This window comes from Parasteatoda tepidariorum, chromosome 2 (assembly GCF_982258835.1).
Source record: "Parasteatoda tepidariorum strain Cologne lab strain chromosome 2, Ptep-v5.0, whole genome shotgun sequence".
Taxonomy (NCBI): domain Eukaryota; kingdom Metazoa; phylum Arthropoda; class Arachnida; order Araneae; family Theridiidae; genus Parasteatoda; species Parasteatoda tepidariorum.
Window position 1 is genome coordinate 104,725,450 of NC_141756.1, and position 25,557 is coordinate 104,751,006.

A 25,557-nucleotide genomic window follows, 5' to 3' on the forward strand; every position below is an offset into this window, starting at 1 on the left:
ATAAACAACCTGATATTATTAAATACATTAAAATAAATAGAATGAATTGGATGGCCCACGTGATTCGAATGAGTGATCAGAATACAATATGAAAAGATATTGTTTTTTAGACCCACTGGAGCAAAAAAAAAAAAAAAAAAACGGGAAATTCCGAGGTTGAGAATGGCCGACTCGGTGGAGTCTGATTTCCTTGCAATTAATGAAAAGAATTTGAGATCAAAGATAAATCGAAAGTCGTTATTTAGGAATCTTCAGAGGAAGGCATTGGCTCATATTGGGCTGTCTGACCAACTGTGATGATGATGAATTTCCATAAAAATTAAAATCGTAGCTAATAATAAGAACAACTACCACTTTTAAGTAAAGTCAGTATCCTTATCTCTGCAAGTTATGTATCATTTGGTAATGGGTCACAGATCTGAAAGTGAGTAAGAAAAAAAGAAAAAACTGGTAGCTAAATAAATTCTAATCATAGCCCATTTTTATCACTTTCTCAGGTGAAACAAAATCCTATATACATATGTCAAAAAAGAAAGGAAAACTCTATCATGATAGATATTTTACTTTTTCTGAAAACAAGTAAGAATGGAAAGATTTCCTTTTGCCAGTTTTGGCACTTTTTTGCCTTGACCCTGGTCATCACCTCCTACAACAGAAAGCCTCCACTCGGTTTCTTATAAGTAGGTTGTGCACATGAACCCAAATTCTATTTTAAAAGTCCTAGTCCTAGTATTTAGATTATACTGGGCACCTGGGCCGCGAAGCGGCCCCTATCCCATTCATCTGGAATTTTTGAACAGTTTTGGTTGAGCAATGAGGTAAGCAGGCAATGGAGTTGCTTTTATGAATGTTTCAAGCTCTTTGCTTGAATAACTAAAAAGGAATCAAAAATAAATTGAGCAGCTTGCTCTAAACTGTGTTCGTTTGATTTTGGAGTTGTTCAGAATTGTATCAGCATGAGTAAACGTTATTTTCAGAAAGGTTGATGAAATTATTTGTTTTGATAGTTATGATATGAGGCGTCGGAGGTGAAATGTGCAGCTATTGGTCTGTAGTTTTTATCTTTGATATAATTTTCAAATTTAAAGATTTCATTAAAATTTGCTGTTTTACATTCTATGGCTTTATCGAAAAAATCTGCGTTTAGCTTGTATATATGCTATGATAGAGTTGGTATTTTGAGGTCTGCATGTATATTGGTATTCCGGATGAACCATCTTGCACAGGTTATTTTTCTAAGGATCTTGTTTTGGCATTGGTTTAATTTCTTCAGTAGATGTTGAGTTATCGTTGTCCAGGCAGGTGAGGCATAGGTAAGTATTGGGCGGATCATTGCTGTATATAGTAGCTTCTTTAGTTTAAGTGACATATTCTGATTATATATTAATGGTTGTATGGCTATTATTGCTGCATTTGCTTTATCTATTGTGCTTTTGATGATTTTAAAAGTGACTGAGAGCAATTTATCATATATATTTGAGAATTGAATTTGTAGTGGTAGACTAGTAAATAAGACAAACCAATCATATTCATAAATTCAAAAAAATTTTAGACATATATTTGCTACCACTTTCTTATTTTTACTAGATTTTCTATGAAAAGACTCTTTCGTAAACTGGTTTACCTTCATACTTCGAGTACTGGAAGTCGAAATTTTTTTTTCGGTAGTTTTTACAATTGTAAGAGGACTTACAAACATAAGTTGTTGATTTAAATCCAGCTCTCTCTTTAATCCCAATTAGAATCTAGTTAAATTACCAATCTTTCTATTGTATAATAATGCTCAAGTTACATTGAATAAGTAAGAAAGGGTTTTATTAGTATGGTGTATGATATGATTTTGGTGGTGTTAGGCCTAATTCGCCGTGCTCATAAATTTTTGTAAGTACATTTTGGTATCTTGTTCTTATACTTCTCTGTGTGACTATTCGAATCATCTTGCAAACTATTATTTATATTTTACAATGTGTAATATTTTATTTTGCAAACGCAATATTTTATTGGATTAAAGTATTCATTTAGTGAATGTTATTGTTAGTTAGAATATTAACACTAAACATACCAACACTAATATATACCTATTAATATATATCTATTTCAACCATAGCTGGTGAAATGATCGGACTTTACGTTTCTTGATTAATTGCGTGAAATATGGATGCTAGGAAGGAAATAAGCTAAAAAAAAACTTTATTATAATCAAATGAATTTGTATATTGCCTATTTTTATGCATTACAAATACAAAGAATAAGAATTTTTAATTTATTGCTCAATGCATTTTTTACATGTACAGGGTGTTTCCATTGAACATTTTCCGCAAACTCATTTCTTCTAATTATTATTATTTCTATAATTCTTACAATTATTTTTATAATTACAAGAATATATAAGAATTATAATTCTCATAATTATTCGTATAATTAATATTATTTCTTCTAAGAACTTGTGCTGTCTTGATTTTTTTCTGGGTAAAAACTAACAGTTAGTTGGAAATGAAGTAAAGCTATCAAAATAAAATATAAGCTACTGACCTAAACTCTTAGTTTTTGTCACTTTTTCTCACACAAAAATGCCAATCTAAAATTTTAGGCACTTTCTTGAAATTTGAATTCACAGTTATTCTGATTGAACTCACTACGCGACAATCTTTGCAGAAATGTGCAACTAATCGAATGCAATACGTTGAATACGAACTTTGATCCGATAACCTTATAACGAAATAGTATTATTCGAAACAAACAGAATACAATAAATAAATAATAATAGAATATTAAGGGTATGTAATTGTTAGAAAAAGTCATGAAGTCAAATGTGCAAAAACGATATGATAAGCGCATATTCGATGCAAAAATTCTTAAACGGTTATTTGATCGGTTATGGTCTGTTTAGTGTTAATCATAGTTAAATCACTCAAAATTCTATTGGTTAATAGTAAATTATACCTATTTGAATACTACCTATAGCATATAGCTTCAAACAAAACTTGTTGTCCAGTACTACTGAACTACTAATCCAAAATGTTTTCTTTATCTATTTGAGTTAACTATGCCAGTTTTAATTTTTATTATTCTTTTTTTTCTCATAACTAAATCTAGGATGAAATCCTGACTATATAAATAAAGTTAATTAGCAGTTGTGAATAAACTGACCGAAAAAATGTTACTAATTATTTTGAAAATGCTTAATATGAGGAATGAAGTTTAATCATTTAAAGTTTTAAAATTAGATTTTGTGGTTGACAGTTGAATTCACAGGTTTGAAATTGCATTTAGTCTTGTTCTGAATTCGTTTTTTACAAATGTATTAGTTCGAAATAAATATAAACTGAATCATGTTTTTCGAAGAAGAAAAAATTTTTTAAATTTATTATTTATTTTTTTTAAACTAAAAAGTTCAAGAAGAAATTCCAGTGCAATTTTTTTTTAAAGTTTGAGTCGTGACATTGAGTGCTCGACTCGGATAATTTTTAGAGCTTGACTCCGACTAATACTCAGTTAAAAAAATTTCAGAGTACTTAGATAATATTAATATCATTTTTAAGTAAATGTTATTCTCAAATTATATGTTTATTTTTTTGTGCGATTAGAATTGAAGTTATTTTATATAAAATTACATTTTGTATCATTACATAATACGTAAAGAAAGCTATTTTAAGAAATATATATTTACAAAATATTGAAATTTTGTTCGATTGATAGAGATTTAAATAATTATCTATCTTTATAACCAGATCACATTTTGAGTTAAAAAGCGATGCATTAGATAATTTTTTTTCTGGAATTTGAAAACGATAATTAATTACAAAACGATGGATGATCTAGTTGCGCGAGCCTTCGTTATTGTTGTATTTTTTAAGTTATCTAGTTACGCCACCGATGTTTTTCAGTTTTGATTGGTTCTTGAGTATGATGATTATTATTTTATAGAACTGTTATGCTTAAGATTATTAATAAAGTTGTTAAGTTTTTAACGTTAGTATTGGTAGTTTATTCAAACAGAGTTTTGTTTTTAATTATGTTCTATTTCGTGCTTTAATATTTCAGTTATGTTTTAATCAGTTCTAGTTCGTGTTTTAACATTGCAATAGCTCAAATGTACAATTTTTCGACAGAGCTGGTAGTGTCTCCGGGGATTGAGTTCTCGCCATCCACTGAGGTAACCCAGATTCGAATCCCAGCGATAGCTGGTTGATATGAATTCTGCTCCCAACTCGCACAGATCACAATGCTGACTTTCAAATATCCTTAATAGCTGGCGAGTCCTGGGTTAGTATGTTTTCGACGTCGGGCAAACCGTGGGTGGTTTTCATGATTTTCCTATCTATGTAACGCAAAAGCGGATAAGTTCCATGAATCAAGTTCCATACTAAAACTAGTTTATCCCAACGATTGATTCATGTTGTTTTCTGGATTGTACTCACAATTATAAGATTTGAACATTGATAGTCTTAAACTCAATACAGCAATTTTTATATCATGATATAATGTCATAAAATATCGATATTTAATTACGTTATTCATCAGAGTGCCAATGGTTTTATGTGAGTTTTTGATGCTATTTTTATTCTTAATGCCAAAAAAATTATAATTTTTCTATTCTATCAAGTACTTTTTAAAATTGTTCCCTGTTGTTAAACAACATTCTATCAAGTACTTTTTAAAATTGTACCCGTGGTTAAGCAGCATTGGAATTTTTATATCGCTATATACCTCCATAAAATATCGGTGTTTTAACTTATATCACGATATGCTATCGAATTTTACTGATTTACAATTGTTTCATTTGATAATAATTTTGCTATCCAAATGGGGGGGGGGGGGTAAGATTTGAAGAATAGATTGAATCACGTTATTCATCAATGTATCAATGGTTTAATGTGAGTTTATGATATTTTTATTCTTAATGTCCAAAAAAGGAAAATAATTTTTATATCCTATCTAGTACTTTTTAAAATTGTTCCCTGTTGTTAGGCAATATTGGAATTTTTATATGGCGATATACATTCATAAAATATCGGTGTTTTAACTTATATCACGATATGCTATCGAATTTTACTGATTTACAATTGTTTCATTTGATAATAATTTTGCTATCCAAATGGGGGGGGGGGATTTGAAGAATAGATTGAATCACGTTATTTATCAATGTATCAATGGTTTAATGTGAGTTTATGATATTTTTATTCTTAATGTCCAAAAAAGGAAAATAATTTTTATATCCTATCTAGTACTTTTTAAAATTGTTCCCTGTTGTTAGGCAATATTGGAATTTTTATATGGCGATATACATTCATAAAATATCGGTGTTTTAACTTATATCACGATATGCTATCGAATTTTACTGATTTACAATTGTTTCATTTGATAATAATTTTGCTATCCAAATGGGGGGGGGGGAGATTTGAAGAATAGATTGAATCACGTTATTCATCAATGTATCAATGGTTTAATGTGAGTTTATGATATTTTTATTCTTAATGCTTAAAAAAGCATAATTTTTATATCCTATCTAGTACTTTTTAAAATTGTTCCTTGTTGTTAGGCAATATTGGAATTTTTATTTGGCGATATACATTCATAAAATATCGGCGTACCGTGCTCTTGAATTATACTGATTTACAATTGTTTCATTGCATAATATTTTTGTTATCCAAATGGAAAACAAGGATGTTTTCTTCAAAAAAAATTTCTTCAATTTTAACGATAATAAGCGAAACTAGCACACATACGATAGTTATTATTTTCGATAATTATAGCGAAATCATCGCATTTGATATTAACTGTCAATAACATTGGGGAGCAAGTTTTTAGTTGTATTCATTCAAGTTCTTGATCTTATCTAATTCTGGTCTTCAAATCTGAAATTAATTTCGTTCAGAGAGCTACAGACTTTTTTTCAAAAAGATCGCTTTAGTATATTTTTTGTTTGCATGTGCAAGTTTACAGAGAATGTATAGGTTTATATACTTATACACTTGTCTAAACACCTTTTGAAAATAACATACAAGACAAAAGCATATGATCTTAACGTATCGCATCATAAACTGAAATGTATTATCATACCATTCCCAATGTAGCAGAGAAGTGGGGCTACTCAATATTTACTAGAGTGAATTTTTTTTAAAAAAAATCTTTAATGAATGTATTATTAAATTGCATAAAAACTGTAGCTTAGTGAGAGAAACTGATTGCAGATAAGTAACTCGAAAATCCGTTAAAAATATCTGTTCAGAAAAAAAAAATTCGACAGTGTAATTAGCTTATGTTAGACATTTATCGCGTGGTCCCGCAGTGGACTGATCGTAAAGACACGGTTCCCAGTAGAACACCGGAAGTCAAGCATCACTGGATGCGGACAATAAGCGGATGGGCGACCACTTTGATCAACCTGCGAAGGGAAGGAGCGTGCACGGTATCGGTCCTTGTTAAACTGTTCTACCGTAAACTGCTAAACTGATCGACTTCGTGCACAGGTCGTCGGGTTACCAAAGCAGGGGTACCATTCCCTCTGCAGAGGATCAAAATTGCGATGGCATATCTTCGGATCATCCTCAGAGATGTTTCCCTGCCCGTCGCCAATAACCCATTGTGCAGCTCTAGTGCGACGTCGTAAATAAAGTACCTACCTACTAATATATCGTGTGAATATACTTTGAAAAATCGTTATCGTGCTCTTAAAGAAATATATTTCACGATTAGTCTCCTTAACCACTTATTACCGAAATATTACAACAAACACTAGATTTATAACATCGCAAACATTACACTAAATTCAACCACTTTGCGAAAGGTTGGTAAAAGTGACATCATCATCACATCTCGCTAAATTTTAATGCGAATAAAGTTATATTCATTTTACTGAATTCCTATTTGCGAAACATTACAACGCGAACGCTAAATTCAACTTATTCGCGAAACGTTACATCATAATCATATTTCCAATCGGTTATTTAATATTTTATTAGCTTCTAAACAGCTTTGCATAACCTTCTTTCAATGTAATTGAATCATGTTTTTGAAAGGAAAAAAAAAGCTTTTTGTGGCAGAAGAAACTTTAGATTCCCCGAGGACTTTCTCCGTCCTTTTCCTATAATAATTTAAAAAGAAGGAAGCAGGGATGGGGGGGATGAGTGAAAGTTGAAGTGGTAGTCGATACAAGATTAAATTTTGATTCATCTTCCGTGTGTTTATGGATGGGCGTGAGTACAGAGCATGTGTGGCAAAAATATCAGGCGAATTTTCATCGAAGTTATTTCGTCTATGCTCGTTAAGAAAGCATTTTGTTTAAATCCTTATTCCGTGACGAAGAACAAGGTAGAGAAGAGAGTTTTAAAAGTGTAAATGCTTCGTAACACGCTCACAGTTTTCAGAGAAAGCACTTTTAAATTTGTTTTAGGGCATTTTTTTCGTGTTTTGTTACAGTACTAGATCAGTAAAGGAAATGTATTTGCGCGCACTAAGTACATGGTAGAAAGAATTTTCTTGTTTGTACTTTAAATGAAAAAAAAAGTATGATTTCTCTCATTTTATATTTTATTTTATAACCGTCGTTGAACAGCCTACTCAATTTTGGGGCTTTACGACTACTAATGTTCAACTCCGTAGCCTTGTCATTTTGAACCCAATCCAGAAGATCAAGTATTCGGAGAAATTCGCCGTCGTGGAGGACTTTTTGATGGAACTAACCCGAATTTGTGTTACATAGAGAGGAAAACCACGAAAACCTCCCAAGGTTAACCTGTAGGCAAAAGGACTCTAACCCATGATCCGTCTACCACTTAGAATATTTTACGCCAGAACTGTGGTCGGTGCGATTCGAGTGGCGAATTCGCATCCACCAGTCACCGCACTGGAATTCGAACCTGGATCACCTCCTTGGAAGGTGAACGCTCTATCCCCTGAGAGTTATTACGACTCACTTTTTTTCATTAAAATCAATCATGAAGGTTTGGACTGGTATAGCCTGGTTGGTAGGGCACTGGGCTCATGTCCAAGAGGTCGTGGGTTTGATCCCGGCTGACCGAAGACTTCCTGTGTAGTAATTGGTGACAGGTGCACGTTAAATCCAACAATTAGAGGATTACAAATGGTGACCATTTGTAATCCTCAATACTTAAAATTTAAATAACTTCCCAAACCGTAGAAGCTATATAAAATAATCTATTATATATAATTCTCTTACGTGGCTCCCGAATTTTGGCTGAAGTACTTTGTACAACTAAATAAGATTCTTTTCACAACAGTTAAATATTTACTTTATTTTCTTCATTCATAGAGAAAACAGTCGGCAAAGAATTCTGTTAGGTTAAAAAACATTTTTCTAAAAAAATAACGAATTTTAAAAGATATAAAAATAAACAACTTAAAAAATAAAAATGCTGTTGCCAGCCATAGAATTTTTTAAAAGTTAACTTAGCAACAAAAATCAAAATGACACAGAAGCGCAACTAGATCAAAATTATGATACCTGAGCGCTTGACGTAACAAATTCTTCAATTCTATAAATGTTGTATCGCCAAATGCTCAAATTTACAATTGTGTTTTTAAAGAAATTCTATAAAAAGTTTTAAATAAACAACCTACTTCTACAACTGCTTCTTGAAGAACTTGGCTCATTGCTTAAAAATATTGTTTTAATTTTACAGTACTAACTTTACTTCTACTTTCATTATTGCTATGATCCTCTTTCATTACATTTTACAACTTCATGCTAAATTTGAGGACTTTAAGTTGTTTTGTGGCTGAACACTGACATTTAGAAATGTGTACTTAAAAAAATAATATTTAGAGGTTAAGAGTTGCCTCAGAAAAATTCGGAACTTCAGTATTCAAAAAAGTATACAAAAGCTAGACGTTAAGAACGTATCCAATGAGCGAGCATTGGATTGCGAAGCAATCCGAAATGAACTGCGAAAGCAGTTCCAGGGGTTAACGAAAGCCAGCGAGCAGGGGGCGAAGCCTCCTAGTTAAATATATAAAAGATATAACTAGGTAAAATGTAAAATTTTAATAAACTATTTTAAACGAACTTTGAGAACTTTTATTGTTTTTTTAGCATTGGTTAAGCCTTTTCAGAGATATGAGCTCACATAAAACCTTCTCACACTAATTTTTTCTACTGAGATATTTTTTTCAGGAACGCAATGATATGTAAATAAACATTAAAAAATTATGCATTTATGTTTATTTAAAGTAAGACAGATATTCACTTTAGCAATTAAACTCTAAATTAAAAAAAATTATGAGCAAAAATTTTATTTTGTCAAATTAAAATTATCCATATAAATAATGAAAAACATTTATTAATTAAGGAATTTTTTAAAAAAAAAACTGTTTATATATATATATAAAAACTGTATATATATGACTTAAATCACATTAGTTTAAGTCAGTTAACTCTGCCTTCTGTACTTAGATAATATATTCAGTGTATTATAAAAATGATTACTCATTAATTAGAATAGATTTATTCAATTGAATACATTTCAATCATTATATTTATTCTATCCCGGTTTTGACCATGCGTAAAGAACGTACTGGGTGCGTTAGTAACTGTGTTTGGGCTTCGGTTTAGACAAAAAGTGGTAGCAGAAGTTTAAAAATTTGAATAAATAAGATAATACGATAAATTTGATAAAATAAGAATCCGTGACAGAGCATTAAATTGATTCGTATTCTGTAGCTTTGAATTGATTTTGAGAATAATTTTTAAGAATTTTTTTTTTTAATTTTGTTTTGAACACGAGTGTAAACCGAATCCACTATCATAATACGTCATTTAAAAGTACATAGATTTTAATCATTTCATTACAAAAATAAACAGTGTTGTAGTTAGCTACATTTGTTACAAAGTAGTTGAAGTTGACGACAAAAAATGTTGCTTTTTTTCTGGCCACTTTCCTGTGGCATCCGTCTTTTGGGTTGGCCATCCAAATTCTGAAAAGATTCTAAAAAGCAATTTTCTCTGTTCATATTCACGTTTTTTTTTTCTCTTTTTTTTCTTTTTTTTTGCCTCTCTTCGCTGACACAACACCGTTTCTGTGCAGAAGAAGAGAAAAAAAGTGTAACATTTATATGAAAAGAAAATTAAAGTCAGCTGATTGTGAAGATGTTTTAATAAGCTTCCCATTTTCATGTCTACCTCTACTGAGACACATAAAAAAGAAAAACGCCTCGCGGTAATTAAAAAAAAAAAGGTATGAGGAAAGAATAAAAGGGGAGGGGGTATTAAGGGAAGTAGAACAATTGCATCTGCGAAGCCTTTTCTACCGAGTTGATGACGTCACTTTTCCATTCTTTCTGTAGAACCCGAAATAGAAGAGTTGGCATTAACGATATCTGTGTAGCCGGCCTTCAATCTGTATTTCGCTTCTTGTGATTATATTTAGAGTACTTCTGTTTGTTGGAATGTGAATAACAGTCTCTCTGACTTAACACAGCACCCCTAAAACGCTTGGACCTCAATGGACATTCCTCCTGCGCAAATACTCAACTCCCCTCTCTCCCGTTATAATATTTGTGAAATTATGGAAAGTACTTCACTCCTTGGACCATCATTCGACACATTTGATGAAGCCTGCTTTTAAAAGCATCATTACACTAGACATCCTAAAAGTGACCAATCGGAAAAATCAATTTAGGGTTTTTTCCGGAGCCTTTTTGCGAAGGAAAAATAAAAAAAGCCACAGTATACAGTCGCTGTCAAAATTATTACTCACTATAAGATTCTATATGAAATTTTAATTATCATTTGATACTTTACAGCATTATTTTTTTCACGCCACTGAAACCGGTTTGCACTTATTCACGTTCCTGTATCAATGGGTTAACATTGTACTACAATATGTTAAAAATAAATACAAATAGGAAGTATATAAAAAATCTCCTGAATAAAAACCCATTACATGTATGTATGTTTAAATATAAAAGTATTGCATATAAACTCGTGCAAAACATGTAACTATTAAAAAAAAAACCCACAGTGCATTTAATAATTGGGTCTAATTATTAAAATATATTAATATGAAACCTGTTATAATATAATATACTATATTTATATAATATATCGTCTAAATTATCCAATCGTTGACTATATATTATATATATCGTCTAATTTAAGCCATTTGATACACGAAAGTAAACAAGTGCAAACTGGTTTGAGTGCAGACCGGGAGAGCTGTGTTAAGCTGTCCCGATTTTCAGCGTTTCTCAAGAGCGTTGTATAAAGTTCACGGTTGTGAGTGTGGTCTCTCCTGCGTTGCTATCAGCAGCCGGGTGTGAGCGGGATTTCGTTTGCGTGTGAATAAGACTGAGAAGTACCAGCGCGAGAAGGTCGATTAAACCGTCGCGAATATCAAGTCAACTGTTTAATGTGAACCATCCATCGAAGTAGGCGTGATCATATCTGTCCGGGTCACCAATGTGGAGATAGGAGGCTATTAATCATGCCAACCTTCCATCTATCAAAAGGTACCCCAAAATTGAATCGAATTTAGCATGTCTTATATACTAGTGAATTGATGTTTAATAATAGTAGTGGTAGTTATGCCACACTTCCCACGTCCAATCATCATAAGCCACATTTTCAAATTGGAGAGAGCATTTCTGGTTAATACGATTTAAGTAAGGAGCTGTCAACAACACTAGAGTTTTTCTTTAATTACTTTTATAACCGTTGAACAGCCGATCCGATTTTGGGTTTGTAATTTTGACTCCGTAGTCTTGTAATTTTGAGCCCAATCCAGAAGACAATGGAACTCCTGTGTGGGGGAAATTTGCCTTATTGAGGCAACTAACCAGCTTTTGCGTTACATAGGGAGAAAAACCATAAAACCTCCTATGGTTAACCTGACGGCAAGGAGACTCTAATCTATGATTCGTATTCCACTGAGGATATTTTACGTCAGCACTCTGGTCGGTGCGAGCTGGGTGCAGAATTCGTATCGACCTGTCATTGATGGGATTCGAATTCGGTTCACCTCATTGGTAAGTTTGGTGTAAAAATGTCACATACTGAAAGACTATTGCGGCTCATGAATGTTTTTTTTTTTTTGAAGTATGTGTGTAGCATGCGTATGTGTGTAGTTTAGTCCGATGAAGAATCTGAGGACTACACTTCAGTTCTCTGTTATGTCAGTCTTCATAACTCAAAAGAAGAAAATCTGATGTGACGTATCCCAGTGTTTGGGTCACCTGTTAAACCTTAAAAAACGCAGTTTGAGTACCTGCCACTTGAAGTTATTCTTTAATTTTATACTATACGTACTATCTGAGCCACGATGACTCAGGGAATAGAGCGTTCGCCTTCCAATGAGGCGAACCGGGTTCGAATCCCAATCTATTCCGCATCCGGCTTGCACCGACCACAGTGTTGACGTGAAATATCCACAGTGGTAGATGGATCATGGGTTAGAGTCCCCTTGCCTTCAGGCTAACTGTGGGAGGTTCTCGTGGTCTTTCTCTCCATGTAACATAAATACGGGTTAGCTCCATCAAAAAGTTTTCCAAGAAGACAAAATTAGAAGGCAAAATTTCTCCCAATACTCGATCCATGAGTTCCTTTGTCTTCTGGATTGGGTTCAAAAGGACAAGGCTATGGAGTTGAGCATTAGTAGTCGTAAACCCATAAAATTGGGTCAGCTGCTCAACGACGGTTATAAAATATACGTTCTATCTGCCTGTAAAGAATTGCTTGAACTCGAAAATGCACTATCAAAATACCCCCTTAATTAACTATTTAAAACTTGTTCAAAAACTGATAGTGAAATTAGTTGCGTAACGATGACAAGTTTATAAATGTATTAAAATATTCTTCATTGGTGTAACAGACTTACTTGGGTGGTCCGGACCTTTTCAAAAGTCTGTATTTATTTTTAATTACCTAGATTTATTTTCTCTGTTGAAAATAAAGGAGCAAAGACAAACTTGCTATTGTTTTGATAATTTTTTTTCTCGGTAAATTTATTAATTTGTGATTGCAATTAACCAGATATACAAATTTTAAAAATCGAAAAACAAAAATTTGAATTTTCCATTTGTACTAAATTCGGAATTATTCTTAACAAGCGAACACACAGGAAAAATTTTATGCGTTTCCGTAGATGATTACTGAAAATAGTAGAACATGCCCTATTATCATCCAAGGATTTTTATCCATCAATTTCAATCAATCTTCGTCCTAGAACTTAGATCGTATAAACAGGCCTCTAGCTTTACTTTCATACAAAGCAGAAAGTATAATTTTTTTCCTTTGTCTTCTCAATTCAGTTGTTTTCTTCACTGGAAAAATTTAATATTAAATAATAATGCACTAAAACATTAATAAAGAATTAAATCTGTCTTACGCTTAGATGGTGAGGTATACTTCAGCTTTTAAAAACATTAGGGTGAAAGATTACGAAAAAAAAAAGATCTCTTTTTCTAAGAAATTTATATTCTAACGAAGCAAAGAAGTATTTAACTAAATTCTAAGAACAGAGCCGAGGCCTGTTCAATTGACTTCAATTATTCAATTGTTTTCTTTATTGGTAAAATATAATATTAAATAACAAAACACTAAAACTTTAATAATGAATTAAATCTGTCTTGCACTCAGATGGTGAGGTACTCCAGCTTTTAAAAACATTAGGGTGAAAGATTACGAAAAAAAAAGATCTCTTTTTCTAAGAAATTTATATTCTAACGAAGCAAAGAAGTATTTAACTAAATTCTAAGAACAGAGCCGAGGCCTGTTCAATTGACTTCAATTATTCAATTGTTTTCTTTATTGGTAAAATATAATATTAAATAACAAAACACTAAAACTTTAATAATGAATTAAATCTGTCTTGCACTCAGATGGTGAGGTACTCCAGCTTTTAAAAACATTAGGGTGAAAGATTACTTAAAAAAAGGTCTCTTTTTCCGAGAAATTTATATTCTAAGGAAGGAAAGAAATATTTAACTGAATTCTAAGAACAGCCGAGGCCTGTTTGTTATTCTCTCCATTAAAAGTGAATGAATTCTGGAACATGTGGAGATAAAAAATTTATGGACTCTTGTTCCTTAAGTTTTTCTCTTTCAAAACATCGTTAAGAAAAGACATTTGTAAAATGGAACACGAGAAAAAGAGGGTTTCCTTCCGTCTTCTTTTTCTTACAGAAATAAAAACGATCCTTAATTTGTCTTCATCGGAAATCGATGTGGCGGCATACATAAACGGTCCATTGAGATGACTTTGGCCTCTATCCAAAATTTTAAAAATTATAATATTCTTTTATTAATATGTGTGGAGTCATTTAATGGCAGTTTTCTTATTATTAAACGTTTGAAAAATAGTTTTATAACAATATAATTGTTATATGTATATATGGCATTATCATTATAGATATCTTTTTTGAAGCTTGAGTATATAATAAAGAAAAATATCTTAGCAAACGATCAAAATTACTGAACTTCGTAGAACCTCTGATAGCTATCCAAGTTAATACATGATAAATTTCTAGATGTTTGTTAATAAATCTATTTAATTTACCAGCGTAAATTCTAATACTTTCTACGCGATAATATGGAACTTGCTTTTGACTTTTAATCAAAACTTTTTTTTTAAACTTTTGGTTTAGACACAGAACCATTCACTTTATATAGATTATGATTTGATTTACAGACATTTCAATGATGATGGGAAATGACTAATTCATATAATTTTCGTGAATACAAAATTATAAATTTTAGTATTTGGAGACACTACGGTCTTAAGTTTTACCACGGCATCGTTAAATGTATAAAAAAAGAAATAAAAAAAAAGTAAATAAATAAAACATAGCTAGTTGCTGTTCAGTGAGAAAACATATTTCTCCAAATTATTATGGAGCCTGTGTAAATCAATAAGTATAATTAAAGCAAAAATTGAACTCAGTTTGTTTATTTACATGAAAAGTTCGTTTTCAACGTTTTATTTTTGCCATAACTTATAGTTTTGATTGTTTTGTGGCGTAACTACCACTACGATTTTAAAACATCAATTCGCTAGCTTCGCGCCAAATGCCGAGATCAAAGCCAAATCCAGCTATATAAGATGAGGGGATTTAATTATCGACTATGTCAACCTTCATCTATCAAAAGGTACCTCGTGAGAGAATCAAGTTAACATGTCTTATATACTAGGGAATTGGTATTTAACATTTATAGTGGTAGTTATATACCACAAAGACATGCTGAATCGATTCAATCTTAGGTTACCTTTTGATAGATGAAGGTTGGCATGGTCTAAATCTTCATTTCACTCATTGGTGACCTGCGGACGTGATCTGAACATGCCTACCTAGAAAGACGCAGCAACTTCGATTTGAACACAGGTCTACTTTGATGTATGGTCCATATTGAACAGTTAACTTGCTCTTTGCGACTGGACTATCGTCCTCTTCTCTCGCTGTTGCTTCTCAGTCTCATTTACACACAACGGAATCCTGCCCACACTCGACTGCTAATGGCAGCACAGAAAAGATCACACACACACACACAATCCTGAACTTAATACAGCTCTCACAGCTAACGCTCAAAATCCAGTGACTTCAATACAGCTTCTCCCGGTCTTTCCCAAATACGGCAACTAGTGGTATCCGTTCATCGAATTCTATCCCTGATAAAATTCTAGTGGGAGAATATTGGGGCTAAACTACCACTACGATTATTAAACATCACTTCCCTAATATATTAGACATGTTTAATCTTGGGGTACCTTTTTGATGGGTGAAGGTTGACATCGTCAATAACTCCTATCCGCATAGTTTCAGCTTCTGATTATTTAGATGAGAAAAGAATATTCATTCAGAAATTTGTAAGCATACACAATAAATCGTTCTTCCTTATGACGGCCCACTTAATATTTCTTTTTTCAGTTCTTTGTTGCCAACATGGAAAAGAAATTTCATTGTTTCTTTTTAACAATTTACATATATTCCTATTTATGTTTCATACAATAAAACTTTCACTCATTTCTTTTCTTTCTTACTTCGAATGCTTATATTAACCCTTTATATGTGGACAGACGGTCGAGCGGTTAGCGTGTCTGACTGCGAAGGCAATGGCTGCGGGTTCGAATCCCGCTACGGGCATGGATGTTTCTCTTTGTGTGTTGTTCTCCGATGTGTGAATGTGGCCCGTCCTATAGACGGGTATCTGTGGCAGTATGGCGTGGGTAATGTTGCTCGCCTCCGTGACTTAGGTTCACAGGTACCCGCTGGGTAACGTTAAATGAGTAATACTTCCTTGGCGAAGGACGTAAAAGTTCAGTGCCTGCCATTAAAAAAAAAACCTTTATATTTAACTTTCTTCTTTAATCTGACGAATACCTCGTTTTTTACCTTCCAACATGAGGTAGACTGAAAAACATTTTCGTGATAACGCCATTTTAAGATAATCATTAACACAACTAAAATTCTAATGATTTACACATTATATGGCAGCCGCGCTTTAAATGCACAAAAATTTTTTTTATTTCGAAACTTTTTTATAGAAACTGATGCATAAAAATTTTGAGCTGAGCCGTGGCGTGGTGGCTCAGGGGATAGTATCGTTAACTTCCTATGAGGTGAACCGGGTTCGAATCCCAGCAATAGCTGGTCAATGCGAATTCCACACCCGGCTCGCACGAATCACAGTGCTGACGTAAAATATGTTCAGTGGTAGACGGATCATAGGTTAGAGTCCCATTGCCGTGAGACTGACCGTAGTAGGTTTTCTTGACTTTCCTCTCCATGCAACGCAAATGCGGGTTAGTTCCATCAAAAAGTCCACCATCAATGCTTGATGCAGGAGTTCCCTTGTCTTCTGGATTGGGTTCAAAAATACAAAGCTACGCAATTTAACATAAGTATTCGTAATCCCAAAAATTGAATCGGCTGTTGAACGGCAGTTTTTAAATAAAATAAAACTTATGAATCCTGAACGGGAATTGTGCTTTTATATCGATAAGCTCTCTATAACGAACATTTCATTTTCTTTTATGAATAGTCGTTACGACGAACTTTTACTGTATTAGGGAAGCATATTGAACAAAAATGGAGGAATCTGATAACCTGTTCGCGAATCGTGCTTCTTGGATGCCTGTCCATGACAGCAATATTCTTACTTTAATACCATCGCTGTTCCAAGACGGTAGGTGTCGTAAAACTTTTCCCAGTGGGAAAGCTTATCCGCCTTTTATGTATGAAATTTAGACGAATCTTGGGGACGTCTGTATAGGTAGGGCATAAAAGGTTCTAGCAAATATTACTTCAAGTTTTACGTGATTTCCTGGAGATCATGCTCTTGGCCTTTTCCATTCCCTAAAGACAATCTTCGATCCTGCCAAACAATAAAGTCATCTCTAGTCGTGGAAAGGAAATTTCTCGTAAAAATAGTTTTGGTTTTTATTCTCGCGAATTATATACAGGAACGTCAGTTATGACTGTTTGTGATTTTTAAAAAAAATTAAACCGAAAAGTTAAAGTAGTTTTACACTTTCTAGAACATAATATTCAAAATGTATTTGCTCTTTTCATCACAATATTGAAAATGATTAAAAGTGTTTTAATTAATTCAGGAGTTTGCAAATTGCATTAGTCTTAGATCGAGACAAAAAAAAAAAGAAATTATAATTAAGAAAGGAAGAAAATTGTTATTGTATTATTGCAATCGCTGGTTATCCATGCGTCAAATGTCTCTTTTTCTTCCTTAATAGACTTTCATAAACAAAAATTGTCGTTGGTTGCAAAAACTGCATCAATTGATTTGTCCTCTCATCGTTATTCTTTGGTTTTTAATTCCTGTCAATATGCATTTCTTAAGACGTCACAAAATTCTTTTCCTTCTTCAGTATACATATTTATACCATTTAAAATCACGGCTATGATAGTAATTATGAATAAGTAAATCACAAAATTAATATTAAAAAATATTCGCCAGGGGAATTTAAAAAAAATTCAGTGGCGAAAACAATCAACTCCAAGAAATTCCAAAATTATCGTCTGCTTTTTTTTTATTTGATCTTTGCTGTGTTGATTTTTTATTCATGCTTATGTTAGCCTGATTTTTTACGACTTGAGCAATTCTATTTTAGAGATTGTGGTTTTGAAGTGGCTCGAAGTTGTTCATTTCATTTTAAAGTTTTAACTTAAGACAATATTAAAAAAAAAGAATTCTAAAAAAAGTATCAAACAGCAGCGGTCGCCATAGCAACGCATGCAATGACGACGCATGCGCACTGTTTACTATTACTCTTGAACACAATTGAAAAGTGTGATGACATCCAAATAAGGTGTGCACGCCATCAAACCCAAAACAACAAACGCCATCAAAGTCAATGGGGAAAATTGTACAGTAGGAACGATTATTTATAAAATCATTTAGTAAATATAAATATGTAAAAAAATTTCTATATACAGATTTTAAAACATTTTTAACAGATTTGTTAAAGTCCTTTTTGCGTATTCCGCCATATCTCGAGAACTTTTTAAGAGAATTGAAAATTTCTTGCACACAATTATGAAACTCGATTATCCAGAGATGATTTCAAACAAAAAATAAATTTTGTAAATATTTATTACTTTTTGCTTGTATTGTAAGGAATCAGATTTTTTACATCATTTTGAAGTATCTAATTTTAAATGGCAAAATACAAAATTTGAGCAAAATCGGTTGAAAAGTTCCTGAGAAATTGAATTTCAAAAAAGTCAGATATTTAGTATTCAACTTCACAGGAACTATTCGATCGATTTCGCGCAAATTTTGTATTTTGACATTTAAAATTAGATACATCAAAATGATGCAAAAAATTGCGTACCTTTACAATTCTTTTTTTTTCCGACTATGATTAAATAAAATTATAAAAAAAATGAATATTTACTTAATTAACTTTTTGCATGGAATTACCTTTGGACAAACACATTTTATAGTTGGGTGCAAAATTTTTTCAATTCGCTTAAAAATTTCTCGAGATATGGCGGAATGCGCAAAAAGTAAAATTAATATTAAGGGGTCCCATTTTTGGACCACTTTCCTGACCAAACTATTGGGACCATATACCCAAGATTGCTACTACCCCTATATTTTGGGGGTCTGAAATCCGAATCTGTAAAAAAAAAAGGGTATGTTTATTCAAAGAAAGTACGTTTTCATGTCTGATTTCGTAACTTTAAATATCGTCTGCTCTAAAACTTGAAGATCCGATCATTAGATCAAAAGTTATCAGTATTTTTCAGCTTAATAATGATCTTTTTAATTATTTTGAATATTTGTTTGTTATAAGTATGTTTGATATAGAAATTGAAGAAATTTACATTTATAGCTTCAGTTCAGTTATATTTAGTAAAATTTCGTTTTCTTCATCAAATTTACTGGTAAAACTGTACTGAATTATGATACTGATAAACCTATACTTAATTTGTTTTCATTTTTTGAATAGCAATAAATCTCAGCCGAGCACTTAAATATTCACAAAGTTTTACAGTTTCGTATAAAATATCAACACTTAACCATAGCAAGTGTCGCTCGCCATAACTTCACTTTAGTAAACAGTGGCAATAATATAGTATTAGTCTCTATTTTCAAAAACTACTTTAATTAATATAGTTTTCTAGATAAATTTTAAAAAAATTAATGACTAATAATTGTGTCTTGCAGTTGAAAAAAAAAGCTTATACATTTGTATACGATGTCTGCACTAACTATAAAAAGCAACACTCGAGCCAGATTTTTTTAGTGAATGGTATAACAACGCTATTGGTCTTTTTTCTTAATGCAAAAATTCTTCGATTTAATAACTTTTGCTAATTACATTTTTAATTATACTACAGGAAAACAAAAGTATTTAAATCGTGTCCTCAAATGAAAAAAATAGTTTACATCTTTATATGTTTTATAACTGCGCTAATCATGAAAAGTGAATAACTCTCACTCTTGGTACACCATTTTAAAAATTTAAACAGTTTTCTTTATATTTAAAACTACCTCTAATATCAATTTCTAATTACAATCTTGAATTATAATAATAACAATAAATTCTGTACCAAAATGTTCAAAAACTTTTGCGCACGAATTCAGCACTAATTATAAAAAGGTATAACTGGCGTCACATTAATTAAATGGCTTCCATGATAATATTGATTTTTTTAATGAAAATACAATTCTATTTAATTTCGTCTGCAAAAAAATAGATTAAGTAGAAACAAAATATTTCAGTAGTGCTCGATTTACACTTTGTAAGTGATATCTGTGTTAAAAATAATAAATAACTTTCACACTAAATTCAGTTTAGTGATCCGGTTTATTAACATAAACAGGTAAGAGCCTAATACTAGTATTAGGCTCTTTGAAGCAAAAATTATTCTATTTAATATCTTGTGCAAATTGCATTTTTTTAAGAAAATATTAAGTAAAAACAAAATAATTCTATTTTGCCCAAATTTTTTTTGAGATTTTCACTTTTGTATGTGTTATTTGCTTTAATTATAAAAAAATGACGTAATACATTTCGGTCAACCACTTCTACCAATAGTACTAGACTTCTTAAATGCAAGAATTCTTCTCAATAATATCGTTTGATTATTTTTTAATCTACTCTAAAAACAACGTCTGTTTAAAAAAGGAGCATTGATTGGAATAGTAGGTAATAAGAAACATTAATAAAAAGATAACGAGGTTTAAGTTTTTTGAGATTTTCACTTTTGTATGTGATATTTGCGTTAATAACAGAAAGTGACCTATTACATTTCGTTCAACCACTTCTACTTCTACTAAACTTTTTAAATGCACGAATTCCTCTCATTAATATCGTTTGATTTTTTTTTATCTATTCTAGAAGCTACGTCTTTTTTTTTTTTTAGAAAAAAGGAAAGGTTGATTGGAATGGTGGGTAATAAGAAACATTAATGAAAAGTTAACGAGTTTTGCCGTCGGTTATCACCTCTCGTGACGACGGAGTTAAAAAATAATGGCGTGCTATACATTAAGGAGCTCAAATGGCTAAAAGCAAACTCTCTCTATTGTCCGAACAAATAATTACATTTACTTATTTCATTTGAGTGCTCACTAAAGTTAATAGCAGCCGATCGGAATGTCCCCCGCTGTTGACAAAAGAGTTAATGACGCTTGTCTTGCCTCTTTAATTCGATTTCCGATAAATAACAATATAGGCGCAAGTTTGAGCAGTGGTTGTTAAATGCATGATGGTAATGGAATATTTTTTTAAATCTCAATTTTTTCGTTTGGAAATAATAGCGACATAAAGAATAGAACGAACAGTGGTGGCTCGAGGGATAGAGTGTTCGCCTTACAATGAAGTGAACCGGGTTCGAATCCCAGCTAAGGTGGGTCGATTCGAATTCCGAATCCGACTTGCACCGATCACATATCCTCAGTGGTACACAGATCATCGGTTAGAGTCCCCTTACCGTCAGGCTAACCGTGGGAGGTTTTCGTGGTTTCCCTCTGCATGTAACGCAATATTGAACATTAGTAGTCGTAAAAGGGAAAATTTTATCAGATGTTTAGCGACGGTTGTAAATTAAAAAGTAAAATTGATTATAGCAGAGGGGTGGTGGCTCAGGGGGTAGAGCACTCGCTTCCCAATGAGGTGAACAGGGTTCGAATCCCGGCGATGGCTGGTTAATTCGAATTCAGCACCCGACTTGCACCGACCACAGTGCTGACGTAAAATATCCTCAGTGGTAGACGGTTAATCGGTTAGAGTCTCCTTGTCGTCAGGCTTATCTTGAGACGTTTTCGTGGTTTTCTGTCCGATGTAACGCAAATGCGGGTTAGTTTCATCACAAAATTTCTTCCAATACTTGATCCAGGAGTTCCCCTGTCTTCTGTGTTGGGTTCAAAATTACAAAGCTACGGAGTTGAATATTAGCTGTCGTAAACCTAAAAATTGGCTCGGCTGTTCAACGATGGATATGAAATAAAATAAATTAAAGTAAAATAAAGCATGGAACACAAAAAGAAACAGTGTTATTTTTCGTGATGAATGGTCCATGATCAGCAGAATAAGTTAACTGGTACTTATTGAACCTCGCATGTAACCATCAAGTTCTCCATATTTTAATTTACAACTCCAGAGAAATCGCTTGCTGCCAATAATGTACACGTGTGTACCAAATACAACAATATCATGATCATTAAACAGTAGCAAATCCTTCCTTGGTCTTTATTGATAAAAATTACTATCGAATACATTTATAAGCGAATGCGATAATATCGCGATCATTATCAAAACCATAACGTAACAAAAAAGTAATGTCGCGACAAGCGTACATAACTATAATGATTGAATTACTATTGTGCGAGTGTTGATAAATTTTATTTGTATAACAAAAATATTGACTAATTTTGAAATAATATAAATTAGTTCTTAAAATATCATATCGTTAATTATTGATATTTTTTATGCAATACCTATCAATATTAAAACTCTTGTTTATCAGTAATAAAGACGAATGTTCGACATTAGGTGACAAATTGGTGACAGTTTGGAAAAGGAGTCGCTAACAGATGGTCCCTATAACAATTATATGAGAGCCTGCAAACTTCAATGACAACCAAAATTTATGTTTGTGAGATTAAGGAAGTTGTTTATAAGCACGAAAACCAATACTATATTTTGCAAAATGTAACTGATTAAACAAGTTCTGGTTATTAACAATGATACTTTAACCGATTTATTAAATATTTGAGTTGCATTTTTTTAAAATTATATTTGACTTATTAAAAAATGATTCTCCCAGAAAATTGTTATTTTCTCACGTTTTTGTTCGTAGAAAAAAATTTTATGTGACAATATTATCATCGTAGTGTAACCAAATGTAGTTTAAACGTAAAAGGAAGAAATTGAAAATGTTCCTTTTTTATTTTTTTATTTTTTATTAGAGAGATAATATAATATAACTAGAATATAAAGAAAAGTCAGGGGGTTATACCAGAGTTTTGTAAAATTACGAAAAATATACTAATTTTATGAAATTTTTAAAATTAGCTATTGATTTTGTGATTATGTGGAAAATCACGAAAACTAGAGACCTGTCCAAACTTCTGTGAAATGTTCTTTTTTTTTACGGTTTTGAAAAAGCTACACATTATTTTCTGTATTTAAAATAACTGTAAAATTAGATTAAAAATGTAAAGTTTTTTTTCTTAGCCTATTGGCAAAATGGGTGTTACAGTAGAGAACCGATTATCCGGAACGATCGGGACCATCGCTATTCCGGATAACTGATTTTTCCGGTTTTCTGAATCGACACAAAAAGCCGTTTTTTTTAGTGTTAAACCCAACTAAAAAAATATATATATATTTGGAAATAATCTTAAAAATAAGAAAAAACGATGAAGTAATACACCAATGATTATTTCTGAAATGATGGTAAGGTAAACATCTTTCAAAAAAGAAAGAAAAATCCTAAAATCTTATGAGGAAAAAAAGAAAATTTTTTTAAATTGCGGGAAAATTTATCGAATTTCGTTCCGGTTTTTTGGTTTTCCGGTTTTCTGATTTCCGGATAACGGGTTCTGTACTGTATTTTGATTTTAAATGGGTGTTGTTTTGGGTTTGATGGCGTGCGCACCTTATTTGAACGTGTTCACACTTTTCAACTGTGTTCAAGAGTAATAGTAAACAGCGCGCATGCGTCGTCATTGTATGCGTTGCTATGACGACCGCTGCTGTTTGATAATTTTTTTAGAATTCTTTTTTACACATTAATTTTGTTATGCATAAGTTGGTGAGTTTATTTTTGAGATATGGGATCAGAGAGATCCCATAAATACTTCTTGAGTTGGGAATAAAAGAGAATTTCATCATTTGAATAATATTTTTGTTTTTTATTGTTTTAATTAAGAATCAGAAATTCTAACCAACATTTCAAACTGGATCGTTTTCATTACTAGTTCAGGTGAATATCACAAATTAAGAGGGTAAAAAAAATAATTCGACAAAAACCATTTCACCAATGAGTAGTAACCTGTGATCGCATTTCGGTGATCAAAAATTTTTTTTAGAGTTTAATTTAATTATGAACATATTAAAATATGATATTGATTTTGAGAAAGAAAAAACACGAAACTATTTTAAAGAGTTATAGATCTTTAAATTATGAATCATCGTCGTTGATTCTGTTTTTCAAAATGAAAATTTTTAAAATGATCTATTTTAAAAAATGAAAAATGTTGTAAAGCATTCGATTGTAATAATAAATTTTTTAAAAATTCTGTTTTTACCATAAAATAATTTGTGATGGTCCCTTATGCAGCAAAATAATTTAATACTTAGTTAAAGATAAAATTAGAATAGCTTAGTGAAAGATAAGAATAACGAATTTTACTAAGAAAATCTTATTAAATTATAAATCTTATTAATATTATAAATTTTATTAATTATTAAAATTTGTGATTATCTAAAAAATAATTTGCCCAAGTCAATAATTTGAGAAGGGTCCTTTATTTTTATGATGAAATAATTTGTGAAAGTTCCTTTTTCGATTCAATAATTTGTGAGGTGTCCGTTCTTACGATAAACTAACTTGTTGCGGTAAAATAATTTGTGAAGGTCTCTTTTGCAGTAAAATAATTTATAAAGGATCCGTTTTTACCATTAAATAATTTGTGATGGTCCGTTATGCTGTAAAATAACTTGAAATTTAGTGAAAGATATAATGAGAATAACTTAGAGAAAAATAAGAATAACGAATTTCACTAAGAATAACGTAGTGAAAGATCCGTTTTTACTATCAAATAATTTGCGAAAGTCCCTTTTGTGGTAAAATAATTTTAGAAGGGTCCGTTATTTTCATGATAAAATAATTTGTGAAAGTTCCTTTTGCGGTAGTATAATTTGTGAGGTGCCCCTTTTTAAGATAAACTAATTTGGGAAAGTCCGATCTTATGATAAACTAATTTGTTGTTAAAAAATAATTTGTGAAGATCTCTTTAGCAGTTAAATAATTTGTAAAGGGTCCATTTTTACAATAAAATACTTTGTAAATTTCCCTTTTGCGGTAAAATGAATGTGAAAGTGTTGTTCGTTTTTAAGATGAAATAATTTATGAAGATATTTTTTTGCGGTTAAATGATTTGTGATAATCTAAAAAATAATTTTATCTAAAAAAACGTATTGTTTTTTAGATAAAATCTGTGGAGGTCTCTTTTGCCGTAAAATAATTTGTAAGGGACACGTTATTTTTATAATAAAATAATTTATGAAGGTTTCTTTTGCGATAAAATAATTAGTGTTGGGTCCGTTTTTACTCTAAAATAAATTAAAGAGGTTGTTAACGGGCCCACAGTTCACTTTAACAGATGACTTTGAGATAAAATTACGAGTAATGAGATATACATCCCATTAAACGAGAAAATTTTACATGGTATCAGAGAGAGATTTTTTTTGTTTCACATAATTTTCATGTAAACTTAATTTTACTCATCATTAACTTCATTTATTTAACTTTTTAAAACATTAAGATCAGTTTAAAAACTACATAAGCATCAGTGGAAATTCGTGATTTACTTATTTTAGCTCATGCGTAGGACACTAAACTTATGTAGGAT

At 31.6% G+C, this 25,557-nt stretch overlaps 1 protein-coding gene across 4 annotated transcripts in view; it reads left to right on the plus strand.

Moving 5' to 3' along the window:
• LOC107440418 (receptor-type tyrosine-protein phosphatase kappa) overlaps nucleotides 1–25,557 on the plus strand; it is a 99,662-nt gene that overhangs the window by 9,926 nt on the left and 64,179 nt on the right. The window contains exon 1 of one of the 4 annotated variants that reach the window (XM_071177949.2): nucleotides 1,793–1,881. The exons of 2 other annotated variants lie outside the window; for them this stretch is intronic. The gene's annotated coding sequence lies outside the window, so the exon portion shown is untranslated. Of the gene's footprint in view, nucleotides 1–1,792; nucleotides 1,882–25,557 lie in introns of those variants that run through there. One more of the 4 variants, XM_071177951.2, reaches the window with a different exon arrangement.